The 14,973-nt window shown below is 46.2% G+C and overlaps 1 pseudogene; it reads left to right on the forward strand.

Annotated features, from left to right (window-relative positions):
- Positions 1-1,861: 1,861 nt before the first annotated feature.
- On the forward strand, positions 1,862-4,354 carry LOC123108088 (BTB/POZ and MATH domain-containing protein 2-like; annotated as a pseudogene).
- The last annotated feature ends 10,619 nt before the right edge of the window (positions 4,355-14,973 follow it).

Here is a 14,973-nt window from a genome sequence, read left to right on the forward strand (position 1 = left end):
TTTCCTCCCCCATCTGCCATCTTTTTTTCTCTCTTCCCAGATCTGTGGCGGCTGTGAGCTGCAACGGCGGTGCGACTAGCTCAAAAGCTACCCGCGGGATGCTACAGCGGTGTCCCCAGCTTGCTGGAAATGAATGTTGGTTAGCTCTGATGAGTCACTGTGGTTTGCTACGATGGCTCCGTCAACAAGCTACAACCAGCAATCTCGGTGCTACAACGAGGACCGCCAGATGCTGGAATCGACTCTCTGTTTTGCTGCAACAGGGGAGGGTGGTACCATAGGGGTGAACGGTGGCGCTGAAAAAGGTGCAACCAGCAACGACAGAAGCTCGGACTAGCGATTTTTTGCTACAATCTGATGGGAGTGTTGGCCACCCAGCAACCGGCAGTGCTACAACTGGCGTCCAAATGTAGTACGACCGGTGATCCAAAGTGCTACAACCAGCAATTTTTTTACTACTACGGGCGGTGACCGTGATTACCATGCCCGCCAGATGCTGCAACCGCTCTTGCTAGATGCTGGGACCGGTAGAAAATTTTGCTACTATGGGCGGTGACCGCGGTGACCACGCCCGCCAGATGCTGCAACCGTTCTAGCTAGATGTTGAAACCGGCAGAAACTTTTGCTATCACGGGCGGTGACCACGCGCAACGGCTCTGGCTAGCTGCGTCCGGTGGCCACTGCAGAAGCTGCAACCTTTTTTCTGTGATTTTTTGCTGGTACCGCGAGACGACAAGCTGCTACGTACCGGGAAGATGATTTGTTGTGACTGAGGACAGAGGAGGCAGAAAGCTACAACCAGTAAGACGATTTGCTGTGCCATGCCACAATGGGCTTTTTGCGTGAAGCAACAACGGCGAGTTGCAACGGTGATGCAAAGGCGGCGACAACGAGCTGCGACGGTAGGCGGGGCATTCGCGGGAGCTGGGGCATCACGACTCGACGAGAAAAGCATTCGGCTCATGGCGCCGGCAATGCGCGCGTTTCATGCACGCGCTGCCGGACGACCGAGTGTTTGACAGGCGATGACAACGAGTTGCAACAGCGATGCAGGGCGGCCACGACGAGCTGCATTCACAGAAGCTGGACGTGGCGAATCAACGAAGAAAGTTGCGGCTCATAGGATTATTTTCCCCCACTCGCTCCGATTCAGTTTTGCATGCATGCGTTCAGCTGGGTTCAGTTTTGCATGGCCCAACGAACCAAAAGGAGCCAGATCCAATGTCTACGGATGGATGAATCCAATGGACGCAGGGAGACGGAAAAAAATTATATGAGATCAAGTCTTACGATTAGCAGGTGAGACTCGTCCTGATGGATGACATGTGGCATTCACAAATCACAAAGTATCTAATCTCTCTCTCCCTGATTTTAAGTGGGGGATGGGAATGCTTTGTGATTTGTGAATGCCACGTGTCAATCATCAGAATGGGTATCACGTGAGACATGGTCTCATAGAATTCTTTTCCCAAGAAGACCGGCAGAGCAGCGACTCGGCCGGTCGACCGGCGCAGATCAGCGCCTTCCTGTTGAGATTTTTTAGGGGATCGTTTTGTTGAGATGGGGAAGTACGCAGACCCTCTCGGCACAAAGCAAGGCCAGAAACGCCGAGGTCTCCTCGCCAAAAACGCAATGGAAAGTCGAGGCGGCTTTATCTCCGTCCGCAGTACCGCCGCCACCGCGCCATCTCCGGTCATCATCTGAGTTCTGAAGGTTCGCTTCACTCCCCCCGTTTCCTGGTCCTCTCTTTCTCACTGCTTCCCGCTGGGTATTAATGCCCTTTCTTCTTTCATACCATTGATCAGATTAGCACGCGGCGGCGCGGTCGTGACTATTCTTTCTTCTCCGGCCGCCCATTTCCTCCTGGCCACCACTCACCATGAGGGCAAGCATGACGTTGTCTACGTGCTCACCGAGGGCGGCTGTAGGCACACATGTGTTTGACATCCTGGGTTACAGCAAGCATAGAGGTATGAGCCACGACGGCGGCAGCAGCTACATACGGTCGGGGACTTTCGCTGTCGGCGGCCACAGCTGGGCCATCCGCTTCTACCCTGACGGGTTTAAGAAAGAAAATCAAGACTACATCTAGCTTATGAGCAAGAACACTAAAGTCCGGGTGTCTTGCGACCTGAGGCTGGTCGACCAGTGCACAGGATTACGGTATTCAGTGAGCAAAACAGGGCCTAGGATTTTCAATTCCGAAGATTCCACTCGGTATGCTCTGCAGACTGCTCATTTCAAAAGGCGAAGCCAGATCGAGGGATCCGCATACCTTAGGGATGATCGCCTGATGATTGAATGCACTGTCACTGTTTTCGAGAAGCCACGTGTTACCAAAACTATTGGAACCAAATCGCTGCCCAAAATCGACAGGCCACCATCTGACATGGCTCAGCATGTTGGCAAGCTACTGGAAGAAAAGGAGGGATTGAATGTCAGTTTCATTGTTGGAGGAGAGACCATTGAAGCGCATAGGCTCATTCTCGCTATGCGGTCGCCTGTTCTTAAGGCGGAGCTCTACGGGCCAATGAGGGAGGCGAGGCTGGGGCAGTGCATTACCATCAAGGACATGCAGCCTGCCGTTTTCAAGGCCCTGCTCCATTTCATCTACACCGATTCTTTGCCTGGCAGTGAGGACTTCAAGGGAGAAGACAATACTGAGATGATCCGGCTTTTACTGGTCGCTGCGGACAGATATGCCATGGAGAGGCTCAAGATGATTTGCCAAAGCATCCTTCGTGAGGATCTGAATGTGGACACCGTGGCAACCACATTGGCTTTAGCTGACCAATATAACTGTGACAAGCTTAAGGATGCTTGCCTTGAATTTATCAAAATATCAGATGACAATGCTATGGACGCCATGGTGGCAACGCAAGGCTTCAGTTATCTCAAAGTGACTTGCCCATCTCTCATAGTGGACGCACTGGAGAACAGAAGAAAGCTTCGTAAAGCCTGAGCAGCTACATTGGTAGATTTGCTAAATCATATGAACTGTTCGTGAGTAGTATTTGTTAAATTTCTTCCACCCACTTGCCGTAGGGATGGTCAGCTCAATTTTAGATGATGATGGTTAATTCTCAAGTGATGTGAATGTTCTCCTAAATCATCCCAGAATTTTTATTTATCATTATCAGGTTGTTACTTTAATCTAGAACGCTTCTCTGCGACCGTGTAACACTTGGTCTTAATCTTCTGTCAAAATTTCCTTGCAACCTTTGTTGAACATTTGATACCCAGATGGCGTACACGCGCAAGCAATGCCACGATGGTCTCAGCTATAAGAGTGAAAACAAGATTAAACACGGCAAAATGCTATTCTCGAAATATAGATTATAAATAGGAAAGTTTTCTTTATTCCGTGAAGCAGAATAGAATGCATGATCTTGTGCTAGATTAGACAGCATATATAAGAGTGGGCAAACAGGGCAATGATTAGGATTATTACATTGAGCTCAGGGATGCAAGTGGTGCGCCGCAACTGCCCGCCTCATGTGTTACCTCGGCCAAATTACTGAATGTCATCTGTATATGCCATTTTCTTTGTTTCCAATATCGCTGGTCTGAGCCCCCGGTCCATGTTCTTGTTGCTTCTTTGTTCGGCATTAAGGCTGTTGACAAGTTTGAGGTTATCTAAAATAATTATCCCGTGGTGTACCTCCAAGCCATTCGGAATTCCGCATAAAGTCTATAGGCATTTCTTTACCTTGAAATCTCTGGATGTTTCTTGCCTTCGAAATCTGCCAAAGAAGGAATTGTTAGACTAGTGTCAGTGTGCGCGTGTGTCTCCCCTAGATCGTGCTCACCATGTGGTAATTTCTGTTGTTGCCGCTGTAATTTCTGTATAAATAGATTGGAAAAGCTGTGCTGAATCCTATTTCCTCTTTCAGGAATAACAAGAAAGTGATCCTCGTTAAAAATGAGGTGAATAGTGTGGTTCACACAAGTGTTGTTGGTGTCAAGTTCCTCGGTTTTAAGCCCCAAGTGAGATTTAAACCGACCCCGCAAAAAACAAAAGTGAGGTTTGAACCGGATTGCTTCAGCATAAATGTTTGAATTCTGGGTTGAATGCATATGTTTTTCTAGGTTGCGTGTACAAGTACAATATCAATTGCTATTGCCGGTAAATGCATGTTTGAGACTATGGCCTGGAGCTTGTGTTGGTTTATCATCTTGTAGGCACTTTGGTCTTTGGGCACTTCAGTTTGTTAACACGAAGAAAGGATACACGCCACCTGATGCCGTGATGCGTCCACAACGACTCACTGGTCGCTATGAGCTTGGAGTAACTCCAGTAGAATCGTCAAAAACAGTCAATCTCCAAAATAATTGCTACTATTATGGTTCATAGATAAAAACACTAGTCTGACAGAGCTGCTATAGCAATATGAAACAGCGTTATGGGCTCCATATTTTTTCAGAGGAAAAGGGCTCTTGCCTCGGCTCCATTTTATTGAATGGAACCACACACCAGTGTCAGTTACAGCACGCGAGGGAGGATTGAGTGCCGACCCCAGCTAACTACAAACTACACTGAGACTGAAAGCATCAGGCTGGAAAACAACCAATAGTTCAAGGCAACATGAGCGAGGATCCAGAGTACTACAACTTGTTTAACAAAGAAGGAAACAGGGAAGAAAATAAGATGAATCAAGCCACCGCCATCTCTGCTCCCAACTCCTCCGTTGCTTCTGGAGAGCATCTTCAGAGAGTAATCCCACCATAACCCCTTCCTCAGCCTGGCTCTAGCCACATCATCAGGGCAGAGCTTCTGGCAGACACCCCAAGCGAAGTATTAATCTCCTTTGCGCGCCTTCCACACACAAGATCTTCAGAGCATGCTACTGCAATCTTCTTTAGGATCACCTGTAAACCAAGCCAAGTGCTATTGTTAAAGAACATGTCATTTATGTATCTCCAAATAGCCCAAAAAGTAGCAGCATGAACAAGATTATTGGCTTGGTTCCTATTGTTGCTAACCCACCATCTAGCCACATTTTCATAAGTGTTATGGGCATCAATTCCAGTAATACAAGAGAGCTGGTAATCTTCCAAACTTCAACAACAAAAAAACAGTAAAAAAACGTATGAATACATGATTCTGCTTCAGAGCAGAAAAGGATCATCTAAATGATGTCTTTTGACAAGGTTATGCCTACTAAGTAGCTTGTTATGAGAAAGAAGCCATAAGAATATATGAATTTTACGAGGAACATTCAATTGCCAAATAGCAGGAACATGAATAGGAACAATCCCACCTAAAATTAACAAAAGCGAGATTCTTGGAAGCTAAAGGTCATGCCCAGCCCCGCTCTGCTCTCCGGGGAGGCTCCTCCCTCGCCACCGTCGGGCGACTCCTCCGGGCAGAAGCCCATGCGGCAGCCGGCTGCGCTGGGCTTCTACCTCCCGGTCGCAAAGTTTGCAGTTCATTTGTTGTTTCGTTTTTAGAGAAATAGAAAAGACAAAAATGCCTGCATAGACCGCGATGCAGAAAATGGACGGCTAGATATAAGGGGTGCCATGGAGCTCGACCTATACTACAACTTTCACGAGAAACATGTTAGCTCGTCACAACACATGATCTTGTCTCACGTGACAACATTTCATGGCACATCAACCTATCTACTCAATCCAATTGATTCATCCCGACTCATAGCAGGAACCAAACTAGCTTACCTCCTCCTATGGTCATCATATTCCTTCGTAAAAGTTACACCCACACCCTCATCCCATTGCCTGTAACACGTCGTAGTCTGTTAATGAGCATCCTCTAGTGCTCACGAGCTTGACGAGCTTTAAACAAACAGAGCCCAACAAGGTATTTTGCACGTTAAACTTTATGAGCTTAACAAGCACGAGCTTAACGAGCCTAGCCTTAACAAGCTGAGTGTCTCGTTAATCCAGCCCTAATTTTCATCAGCGTTCTTGTCATGAAAACCAACTAGCGAACCATTGAATAGGTGGTTCACCTGGTTAAAACCTGAGCCGACGGCCTTACTGGCTCGGTCACCAATCTAATTTTCTGAACTATGCTCTAGAGTCATACTGACCAGAGGGTACACAAACAAGTATGAGAGGATATATGAGTTTAAAGAGAAAGTAAGATTACTACAATGAAATCTGGACCGATGGGCTCCCTTCATCGAAAAAATTGAAGAAGAATGAAGGAGGGAGGGGATCACTTCGCTCTTGAAATAGTCTTTCGTCCTACTTTATATATAAAGCAACAACCAACCAAAGTACAATACCGAACAATACAAGGTGGTGAGGTAACCCTCATACATCGTCGATCCAAGGATAATCAGACCACGTAAGGCGTAAGCAACTACACAGCCGAAAGAGAACATAGAAAGATCTGAGTACAACACCATGCTATGACCTACAACGCCTAAGCTCCATGAAAACACCCTCGAGAGGGAGAACGGCATTGAGCGTTGTCACTGCCGAGTCCACAACGGACAAGAGTCTTCACCCGAAACCCTGACACGAAGAGGAGCACCATGACGACGTCTTCAAGAGAACGGAGCCCATGAGCGTCACCGTCATCGACGACAAAGCGCGGAGCTTTCGCTGGGCAACTCCCTCATGCCACCATGAGGTCTTCAGGACAAGGGCGACGAGTTCAGATCCTCAGATCCGGATTGTGGTGCCGCCAGTGCCAATGATAGAGAGCGACCCATTCCTCCCTTTGCTACACCTCTCGCCGCCCGCATGACCAAGAGGGAAAGTCAGTGCCGCCACCATGGTGCCCGCCGGAGAGCCAACCATGCGGACCAACATGTGGGGCCGCGTTCCCGACATCCATGTCCAAGACACCCCAACCCGCCCACATCACGATGCACTAACCATGACAGGAAGAGTAGGGCATCCTTTCACTTGTATCCCGGAAATCTAGGTCGATGCCTCCACTGTAGAAGGCACCCATGCCTGCATCCCTAGCCAGTCCCGGTGAACCAGGGGGACACAAACCCATGGCTACCGACTGTCGTCGCCGAGGAAGCTCACACGATGCCAAGCCCTTGGGCCTTCAGCTCCGATCTGCTTGATAGAGAAGCAATGTCCCGACCACCACCATCAATCACAGTACCCATGGGGAAAGGGGCTTCATCGCCCGCGGGAACCACCCGGGCCATGCCCAATCTCGCTTAGGCCAACTCCACCGCGCGACCCCAAACGAACGTCCGTTTTGTCCTGTTTTTGTCCCTTTGGGTAGGAATTTGGGGTCATGTCCGGGCCTGTCCTGGGATGCGGTGGCCGTGCGCCCAGCGCGCTGCCGCATCCTTTTGCCCCATCCTGTCCGTCAGGGCCAAGAAATGCCCAAATTTGCATTAAAACTAGTTTCGAATCCAAATTTTTGTCTGAAAATTAAAATAGTTTTACAACCCAACTGAAATTGTCTTTAATAAAATAGTTTTACAACCAAATCGAAATTGTCTTGACTGAACATAAAATGGACAAATACATCTATTGGTTGCCAATGTGATCCCACACGTGCTCAACCAAGTCATTTTGAAGATTCACATGAGTGTGCCAATCACGCATCTCACGGTGGAATTGGGCAAACTGTTCAAATGTGGCCGGGTCTTGGTGCAGGGGCTCAATATTTTCACCTTGATAATCAAATCCTTGGTCGAAGATACTCTCATCACGCTCATCCTCGACGATCATGTTGTGCATGATCACACAAGCAGTCATCACCTCCCAAAGCTTCCCTTCATCCCATGACAGTGCAGGGTTTCGAACGATACCCCACCGGGATTGAAGCACACCAAAAGCACGTTCCACATCCTTTCTAACACTCTCTTGCATTTGGGCAAATCTCTTTCTCTTCTCACCTTGGGGTTTCGAGATTGTCTTCACAAAAGTTGACCACTGAGGATATATACCATCTGCTAGATAGTATCCCTTGTTGTAATGGTGGCCGTTGATCTCAAAGTTGACAGGTGGGGAGTGGCTTTCTGCAAGCCTCGCGAAGACTGGAGAACGCTGCAACACGTTGATATCATTGTGAGAACCTGGCATGCCGAAGAAAGAATGCCATATCCAAAGATCTTGTGATGCCACCGCTTCTAATATGACAGTGCACCCGTTAACATGCCCCTTGTACTGGCCTTGCCAAGCAAATGGACAGTTCTTCCACTCCCAGTGCATACAATCTATGCTGTCAAGCATACCTGGAAAGCCTCTAGCTACGTTGGTCGCCAACAATCTCTCTGTATCAGCGGCAGTTGGCTGCCTCAAGTACTCTGGGACAAAGACCTCGATCACAGCCTGGCAAAACTTGTACATTGACATCAGACATTGTAAGTGCATCTAGTGCCACCCCTAGTTGGTTTTGGAGTATTGACAACAAACCTAGTTGAGGGACTAATGTGTTTGTGAGAATTGCAGGATAACACAGGTAGAAGTCCCTCATTGATTCGGTTTTACTACCAGAGATGACCCCTAAAAATGTATGAAGACATTGAAGCCAAAGGTGGTATATGAAGATATTCACATTGAAGACTATGACAAAATAAGACACGTTATGAAGCCTATGGAGCTAGAAGACTTAGATCTTCCGTAGTTCTTTTTCTTTTGTGTTGAGTCATAGGAACCACCGTACTGTTAAGTGGGGTCCAGGAGAACCAGTCAGAATGACTGAAGTGATGCCTAAACCAAAAACCTATGTCTTCGAGTGAAGACAATGAGAGCGAATCTTGTCCAGAGCCGGACAAGTCAACTTTGCTTGTAGCCCAAGTAAAGTTACCATGAGAGTTTGAAATCTGACCGTTGAGACACGTGTCAGTTCCTTAGTGACCTAGGGTCATTTCGGACAAATCAGGTCGGGTTGCCAAGTGGCTATAAATAGCCCACCCCCTACAACCATAAACGGTTGGCTGCTCAGATTTCAGTGCACGGCTTTTGTCGTTAGAGAGCAACCCACCTCGAAGCCTTTGAGAGAAAATTCCTAGAGAGGAGAAAAGCCCTAACCACCCAGAGCCAGAGAACATTGGGCATCACTTAAGTCTTCTTGTCTGTGTGATCTGAAGACTTATTACACTTGAGGACTGTGAATCCTCCAGACGGTTAGGTGTCGCGTTCGAGCATCCAAGAGACATTGTGGATTGCTAGTGAATGAAGTCTGTGAAGGTTTGAGAGTCTACCTTGAAGACTTACCAGAGTGATTGGGCGAGGACTATGTGACCTTAGCTCAAGGAGAATACGGTGAGGACTTGGTGTCCTGAGCTGCGTGTTCAGGACTGGGTGTCCGGGACTGTGTGTCCTAAGGTTTAAATACCTAGCCGCTCCAACCAGACGTACAGTTGTCACAGCAACTGGAACTGGTCCAACACATCATTGTCTTCAACGAGTCACCGGTTTCATATTCACTTCCTTTTTCTTACTGTTACTCATTGTGAAGCCATTGCATGCTTGCTCTATCTTTTGTCTTCACAACGTGAATGTATGATCCGTTTGGCTTCATAACTTCTTCCTACCTGATCCTTATTACACTGCAGCTGTTTGTCATTATGCTTTCACTCTATTGAATACTTGACCATGGCTGGCCTAGTGTAATCTAACTTCCGCTGCATAGTAATAGGCATAATCTTCGCTGTTTGTCTTCATAACTCCCACGTTTTGAAGACTTTCATAAAAATCGCCTATTCACCCCCCTCTAGTTGATATAACGCACTTTCAATTGGTATTAGAGCGAGGTGCTCCCTTGTTCTGTGTGATTCGGTTTGACCACCTGGAGTTTTAGCTATGTCGACTGCAGGGATAATTAAAGTCTCCGCTGCGTGCCCCGTCTTCGATGGAACTGAATATCCCTACTGGAATAATAAGATGCGTGTGCATCTTGAAGCCATTGACGTCGACCTATGGTATGTTGTCGAGAACGGCGTTCCCAAGGCTGGAGAAGGTGTCACTACTGCTGATGTCAAGAAGTTCACTCAACTGGACTCTACTGCCAAAAATATCATCTGTGGTCATCTGACAAAAGGACAATATGGCCGTGTGAGTGCCTTGAAGACATCCAAGCTGGTCTGGGACTGGCTCTCCAAGGTCAATGAAGGCATCTCAACCCAGAGAGATCAGAGAATCAGTGTTCTTCGCAACCTCTTCAACCGCTTCAGGCGAAATGACAATGAGAATGTCCAGCACACATTTGACCGGCTCACTGACATCACAAATGAACTTCAAGCCCTCGGCGCCACTGAGATCACCAAACATGAAATCGTCAAGACGCTGCTGAGATCACTTGATAGTTCGTTTGACATCCTAGCCCTGATGATTCAAGAACGTCCCGATTTCAAGACACTCGATCCGTCTGACATACTTGAGAGGCTCAACACACATGAGTTCCAGCTTTCTGAGAAAAGAGATATCTACGGTCCAAACTATGGGCGAACTCGTGCCTTGAAGGCAAAAGCTGTTTCCTCATCTGAAGAAGAATCTGACAGCAGTTCTGATGATCCTGAAGACATTGGAAGGGAACTTGCAATGCTAGTGAAGAAGTTCCAAAAATTCACCAAGAAGAAAGGCTTCAGAAAATCTTCACGATCAAGCTCAAGGAATGATGAAGCTTCTGCTCATGACTACAAGAAGAAAACATGTCACAAGTGCAAGAAAACTGGACACTTCATCTCTGAGTGTCCACAGTGGGACAATGAGAACAGAAGGAAGAAGAAGAGCAAGGAATATGATTCTGACGACAAGAAGAAGAAAAAATACTCAAAGTCTTCTTCCATGTCTTCCTCAAAGTCTTCATCACACAAGAAGAGCTCATCTGGCAAGTCACGTGCGTTTGTTGGCAAGGAAATGGATTCAGAGGAGGAGTCCGCTTCTGAGGAGGCAGAGGTGGAATCTGAGGAGGAGTCTGATTCTGGCATTGCGAGTCTGGCTACAGCATACGTCGCCAAGTCCATCTTCAACACTGAAGACAATGACTTCATCACCGACACTGATGCAAATGACAAGAACGACTCCACTCCTACCTACTGCTTCATGGCACACGGTGCCAAGGTAAACACACGCACTACTCGCTATCAAACATCTAGTGACGATGACTCTGACTGTGATTCAAAACCCAGCTACAAAACACTTGCTAAAATTGCAACTGAACAACAGAAAGCTATGGAACATATTCAAAAACTGTTAGACAGAAGCGATGATCTGTTGGGTGCTGAAATGACTCGATCTGAATCCTTAATTGAAGACATAAAAAATCTTCACGTTAAGTATCAGGAACTTGAAGATCGTCTTGATACTCTCTCAACAACTCATGAAAAGCTTTCCTATGATTATCTTCAAAGGAAGCAAAAACTTGAGAAATTGAGAGCGGCTCATGAAGATCTTCAAAAGGAAAACGAATCACTTCGCGCCGAACAGATCAGTTCCGCTCAGGAAGGATTTGAACCACCATGTCTTAAATTCATTGAGCGTGATAATGCTACTTCTGTTGCTGAATGTTCCACTGCTACTGCTGTTGCAATATCTTCAACTGTTGATGTGGTAACTAACCCCTTGCTGAGGATACCACTGCTATTGCTGATGAGAATGCTAGGTTGAAGACATTGCTTGAAACAGGGATGTACAAAAGTCTTAAAGGACATCAGACATTATGTGATGTCCTCAAGAAGCAGATTCTGAACCGAAACCCTAGGAAAGAGGGTGTTGGGTTCGTAAGGAAAATAAATGCAGATGGCTCTTACTGGAAACCTGAGGAGTACCCCAAAACCACATGGGTTGCTGCAAAGGAACTTTCAGCAGATCCATCCAATTTATCTGGCTTCACTTGTGCTAACCCCATTATCATTGATGAATCCTTTGATGCAAACTATAAACTGTTTAAGAATCAGAATGGTGAAGTGTTTGCCAGGTACATTGGTACTAACTGCAGGAATGGACCGCCTATGAAGAAGATCTGGGTTCCGAAAAAGTGTCTGGAAAATCTTCCTGTGAATGTCTTCATGACACCTCACTTGAAGAAGACAAACCTCAGACCAAAGGCTTCATACGGTCCAAAGGCTTCATACAAACAGAGGACTCACCTGAGTCACACTAACGCAAATGTTTTGCAGGGCATACTCAGGCATATGAATATGAGAGCGGTTCATCGAACCGTCATGTTCATATGACCAAAAATTATTCTGCTTATTCCTATGAGTATTATTGTCCACCTGCAAGACTGTTTGCTAAGGCTTCAAAGCCAAAATTCTCAGATGCTGCACTTAGACTTATTGCTTCTAAGCCACCCTTGAAGATGTGGGTGGTTAAGAAAGCTTAACTCTCTTTTGCAGGGAAAGGTCTCCAGCAGAAAAACAAAATCTTCTGACGCTATTGCTGGGGACCTTAAAAATCTTGTAGGGCGCAAGATAAAATGCCCGAATGGCATCATTATGTACTTCGTTCCTGAATTGCATGCTACTCTCCCTATTAGTCCTAATCTGGATCTAAGTTTTCATAACCCACTGGTTCGTCAAATGTTTTTGCTTCACAATTCTCTTCGTGAAGCCTATCCCCCTAACTGCACTATAGGGTATGACACCAGGCGTCTTCAAAGTCTTCAGAATGGATTATTGACAGTGGGTGTACAAATCACATGACTGGCAAAAGAAGCCTTCTTATGGACTCAACCTTACGTCCATCCGACAAGAGCCACATCACATTTGCTGACACTGGTAAAAGTAAGGTATTGGGCTAGGTAGAGTTGCAATCTCAAAGGATCAACACATGGATAAAGTCATGCTTGTTGAATCCCTTGGCTTCAACTTAATGTCTGTCTCAATGCTTTGCAATTTGAACATGATTGTAATGTTTGGAAAATATCGTTGCCTAGTACTAATGGAATCTGACAAGTCTCTAGTGTTTGAAGGGTATCGGAAAGATGATTTGTATGTGGTAGATTTCTCAGCAGGGCCACAACTTGCAGTATGTCTTCTTGCAAAAGCTTCAGAATGCTGGCTTTGGCATCGGAGGCTTGGGCATGTTGGCATGAGGAACCTCCACACCCTTGCGAAGAAGAAGCATGTCATAGGCATCGAGGGCGTCAAGTTCAAGAAAGATCACTTATGTGGTGCCTGTGAAGCATGGAAGATGACGAGGGCAAAACATCCTTCGAAGACAATCATGACTACTACACAACCCTTCGAACTGCTCCACATGGATCTTTTCGGTCCCACTCACTACTCAACTTTTACTACTACTGCTTGCCTCTATGGCTTTGTCATTGTTGATGATTACTCTAGATATACTTGGGTGCACATAATCCTTTACAAGACTGAAGTGCAGGATGTCTTCAGACGCTTCGCCAATCGAGCTATGAACAATTTTGGCGCCAAGATAAAGCACATCAGAAGTGACAATGGCACTGAATTCAAGAACACTGGCCTTGATACATATCTTGATACCTTGGGCATCACACATGAATTCTCAGCTCCGTACACGCCACAGCAGAATGGCGTCGTCGAACGCAAGAACAGAACACTCATTGAGATGGTCAGAACAATGCTAGATGAATACAAGACTCCAAGAAAATTCTGGACTGAAGCCATTGACACTGCATGCCATACAATCAATCGTGTTTATCTTCACAAGCTTCTGAACAAGACATCTTATGAACTCCTAACTGGCAAGAAGCCAAATGTCAGTTACTTCAGAGTATTTGGCGCAAGGTGCTGGATCAAGGACCCACACCACACCTCAAAGTTTGCACCAAAAGCACATGAGGGCTTTATGCTTGGGTATGGAAAGGATTCACACTCCTACAGAGTCTTCAATCTCTTTCATTACAAAATGGTTGAAACAGTGGATGTGCGGTTCGATGAGACAAATGGTTCACAAAGAGAGCAACTGCCAAATGTGCTAAATGAGATTCCAGCTAGTGAATCAATCAAGCTAATGGGAACTAGAGAGATTATACCTTCTGAAGCTCATCCTGAAGAAGAACTTATCATCTCAGCACCTGATCAACATGAAGACAATGCTCAGCCTGAAGACATTCCTCCCAACAACAACACAGATCAGCAAGAGCAAAGTCTTCGCCTTGTACATCCTCGTGTTGCCAATGAAGTGCAGATTGACAGAATAATTGATAGCATCAATGCACCTGGTCCACTCACTCGTTCAAGGGCAACTCAGCTAGAAAATTTCTGTGGGCACTTCGCATTCGTCTCAATATCAGAACCCAAGAAAGTTGAAAAAGCCTTCATGGAACCTGAATGGATTGAAGCTATGCAAGAAAAGCTTCAACAGTTTGAGCTGAATAATGTATGGGAACTGGTTAAGCGTCCTGATCCACGGAAGCACAACATAATAGGCACCAAATGGATATACCGCAACAAGCAAGATGATCATGGTCAAGTTGTCAGAAACAAAGCTCGTCTCGTTGGTCAAGGATATACTCAAGTGGAAGGCATTGACTTCGATGAAACATTTGCTCCCGTGGCTAGGCTTGAAGCCATACGCATTCTACTGGCGTATGTAAATCATCATAACACACTTCTATATCAAATGGATGTGAAAAGTGCCTTTCTCAATGGCAAGATTGAAGAAGAAGTGTATGTTGCACAACCGTCTGGCTTTGAAAATCCAAAACATCCTGACATGGTATACAAGCTCAACAAGGCACTGTATGGCCTCAAACAAGCCCCTAGGGCCTGGTATGACACAGTCAAATACTTCCTGAAGAGCAAAGGCTTCATACCTGGTTCCCTGGATCCCACTCTTTTCACGAAGACATATGATGGTGAATTGTTTGTGTGCCAAATATATGTGGATGACATTATCTTCGGCTGCACCAATCAGAAGTACAGTGAAGAGTTTGGATATATGATGCAAGAGCAATATCAGATGTCCATGATGGGGGAGCTGAAGTTCTTCCTTGGTCTTCAAATACGACAACAACGCAATGGCATCTTCATATCTCAAGAGAAGTATCTCAAAGATTGCCTGAAGAAGTTCGGTATGCAAGACTGCAAAGGCTTC

The sequence above is a fragment of the Triticum aestivum genome, chromosome 5A, assembly GCF_018294505.1.
Source record: "Triticum aestivum cultivar Chinese Spring chromosome 5A, IWGSC CS RefSeq v2.1, whole genome shotgun sequence".
In the NCBI taxonomy this organism is placed as follows: Eukaryota; Viridiplantae; Streptophyta; class Magnoliopsida; order Poales; family Poaceae; genus Triticum; species Triticum aestivum.